Below are 3,814 nucleotides of genomic sequence, written 5' to 3'. Positions count from 1 at the left end.
AGGAGAGGAAGGAGGAAAGAAGCAGCTCTAGCTTCAGCTCTCAACCCTTTTGTAGGAAAAAGGGTATGAATAGTATGCACAGTTGAAATTAGAGATGTTAAAAGCTGTACATGTGGGGGGATTGACAATTTGAAATGCTTTTTATAGGGTTTAGTATAGGTCAAGTAAGTCAAGGGAATAATTTAATCAAGTAAAATCTTCCTTCAGAAAGCTAAGCTATCAGTTTGTTTATGTGGCTTAGTCATCCCTTCATATGTAGCATGATTGTTCATTTGATTCCAATTTACAGAACAACGTGTACCCTTTTTATAACAGTTGTTAAGTTAACATGGATGTCAGGATTTAGGGGTGCTTAACTGATGGGTAACTCCTAAAGCAAGGATATATCACATCCTCCTGTGCTGATCCATAGGTCACCAGGGAACACACAGTAGAATGTTATGGCCAGGCCACTCAGCATAGGCCCGGTAGAGCTGACCTGGGCCATATTTGTGTTCAGCAGAGCTTCCAATTTCATCTTGCTTCTGTGACAAAAGTATCAAGGTCACTTGTGCTAGGAATTACACTTTTCATTTAAACTCCTTCTGTATCTTGCTGTGCAGTAACAGTGTGAGAGTGAATTGTGAATCTAGAATATGACACTTATTTAAAATGGTCTGTTTACCAATGCTGTGTTTCTGTGTATCTTCTGAAGTGTTATGTGTAATTCTTGGGGTTTGCATACTCAGTTGTGTTTTATTTGTGAAGTATGATTTCAGATGCAGTGGTCTTACAGACCAGCAGGCTCTGTGCAGCAGGCCATTCCTCCTGAGGCAGTTAACCCTCTGCTCCTGTGGATTAAGTTGTCTAGTACTTAGTGGAAAATTACTGATGTTCAGTGTTATTCCTCTGCATGACAAAGCTCTTCCTGAGGAATTTTGCTTCACAGTCCCAACAGGAACTGTAGCTTTGTTGGGATCAGCTTAATGAACTATCACAGGTGGTGTGACCAAGCAGTGATTCCTGGCTCCTGCTGAGCTTGAGACCACTGAAATACTTTTCTCTAATTGGAGCACTGAGTATACATGGAATAAACCCAAGACCACATGAAGGTGGTCACGTGAAACAGTACTTCTAGATAGAATACAATAGATAAATAAAGTAAATCCACAACTTAAAGAGGGTGTAAACTTGAGTTCCAGCTGGCATTATTGTTCTAAATGAAGTTGTCTGCTCAAAAAGTAGTGATATGTAAAAATCAGTATGGCATATTACCAGTGACTTCTGCCCTTTAGGGCCTGTGCTGAGAAACTGTTCATGTACAATGCTCCCCTGTGGACAAGCCATGGTATAGAGCAGCCATTGTGCTGTCCTCTGAAGGAGATAGTGTTTGGTTTCTGTGATGTGTGGATAGCTGGCTTTTCAAAAACTGCAAAAGGGTTCTGGTGATCATTTGTTAAGCACCTTGCAATATACTCAAAACACAGTATGCATCTCCCAGTTCTTCTCGGTAGCAAGTGATGGGACATGATAGGAAGCAATTCTACAAAATTACTTTTTCCTAATGTTTTTTGTGCTATCGTGTAGTGACTGTGACAGGAGAAGTTATTTGCCCTTTCATGAACCTGTTTGGATTGCATGCTGAGAATACAAAAAAAAAAAAGGAGGATGATACAGAGAATGAAGATTTATGTACCATCAGGTCCTAGAGGTGAGTGCTGAAAAGCAATCTCCAAAGCCATCTGAACATCAGAGTGTTAAAATTAGATTCTGGGACATAATTTTCAGGAAAACACATTTCTTTGATGGATGCTCCCAGGTGTGTGAGGAAGGAGGGAAAGGTGGGTTGTGATGTGTTGCTGATCCCCACAGTGAGGGATTAGGACCTGCTGGTCCTAAGATGCAGGCCCTGCCAGCAGCACTTGCATTTCAGAGATGTTGCCAGTGCCTTAAAAACAGCAGCACAAAACCCAAACAAGAACAAGATTCTGAACCCCATATAACCTGAATACTCCAACAAGAGTGGCCTGTTAATAGGTCTGCCTGTACTGGGAGGGTCAGTGCCATCTTTAAAATGAACATTTCCATTCCACTTTGTGTCTGTAGATGTCTTTCAAGTGGATGTAAAAATGTGACAGAGCAGAGTGTTTGAATTGTGCTTGGGTTCTGTAATTGACCAGGCCTTAAGGCACAAGAAAAATCAATAGAAAGGCATTGTTGTAATGAATTAATTTTGTGTTTACTCAACCATTCAGCATTTAAACATATGGAACTATTTTATGTGTAGGAAGAATCTCATGAAAGAGAGCTGTGTCAGCCTGGTTATTTGAGCCTGCCAGAGAAGACATGAGAGAGCCAATTGTTTTTGTCCATAGAGGAGCTGATGTTTTACATCTGGTTTTAACAGATACAAGCTAATGCTGCTCCTGTTAGGTGCACATTTTGTTTTCTCTTTAGCGTGTGAAGGTACAAAATTATTTGTTTGCCTTCCACCAAATCCTGTTGAATTCCTCACTCTCTAATTAGTGTTAAAGAGTTAGGTAAGAAGTACCTGAACATAGAGTTGAGATCTGGGAGCCAGTAACTTTCAAATCTAGTATCTGGCACGGCTGACTTTGGATGTTGGCAAGTTATTGTGGTAGTACCCCAGTTTCTTCCTCTGTAAAGCAGAGGTGGTGTCTTTATCACAGTAACTTCTGTTAGCATTAACACCAAAGCTTTAATTTCATTTCAGGTGTTTTTTTAACTTTTGTTTCCTGTCACAGTTTGCTTTATTAAACTGAGGGGGAAAATCACAGAATAACAGGCATTTCATTTGTCTTTTCTAATTGTAGGTGCTTTGGATAAGGTACTTGAGTTTCAGATATTTGGAATAACCTTTTTTGTCTTTATTACTTTCCAGCAGTGTGCACAGTTCCTACAGAATTAAATTCTATTCAGTATGTGCAGATACAGATTTGTTTTCTGTCCATCCTGTGCTTTACTCAAGAAGTATGTAACTGTGAAGCTGCTTTGTACACATGGTTTGTCTGTGGGAAAGATGCCTTGTTCAGACTTCAGCTTTGTAGCTTCAGGAAGTTACCTGAGTTTGATCTGTTTTTTTAAATCAACTTAGACCTGATTTGAGGTGTGTGTATTACATTTGTTGCCACAAACTTACACTGAAATGAACACAAGAGTAACTTAAATGTATTGAGTCTTAAAAGTAAGGATTCAATAGTGTGTACTGCAAAACAAAGATATAAAATTGTCTGAAATAATAAAAAAAGGAATCCTGTTAATGGCTGGGGCTTATTAAAAACATTTGTATCATTTAGTTCCCAGCCAGCACTTACATGTGAGCAGCATTATGTAAACTCCATTTGTACTTTTGCCAAAGCAGAGAAGATCAGTAGGTCAAACTTTTAAGCTTGACCTACTTTTTTTTTCATAGGTTCCTCAAAACAGCTCAACTTTTTCCCATCTATTTTCATGCAGTGCAGTGCAGTGTGTAGGATTTTCATCCTTAAGCAGGAGTTCTTCACCTCATTCTTGAGTCCTTTTCCAGCAGTGGTTGAGGCCTGTGTATTTCAGAAGAATGTAACTAAAGTGACTCATGGATGAGGAAGTATACTGAACTTCACAGAGAATAAATGCTGCTATTTATTTTAGAAACAGATACAAAATGATGTTTGTAGTATGGTGAAACAAATACTATATAAAAGCTGTTTTATTCTTCTACAAAGTAATTTGGGAAAACTATAAAATTATTTAAATTTTTTAGTTTATGCAATTTTAAATTTTAAAATAATTTTCTTATTACCTAGTTGTAAGTTGTTATTATTGTAATTCAGAA

Source organism: Corvus brachyrhynchos, unplaced genomic scaffold (assembly GCF_000691975.1).
Source record: "Corvus brachyrhynchos isolate BGI_N302 unplaced genomic scaffold, ASM69197v1 scaffold5, whole genome shotgun sequence".
In the NCBI taxonomy this organism is placed as follows: domain Eukaryota; kingdom Metazoa; phylum Chordata; class Aves; order Passeriformes; family Corvidae; genus Corvus; species Corvus brachyrhynchos.
The sequence above is the reverse complement of the archived record's forward strand: the minus strand, read 5'-3'. Positions refer to the sequence as shown.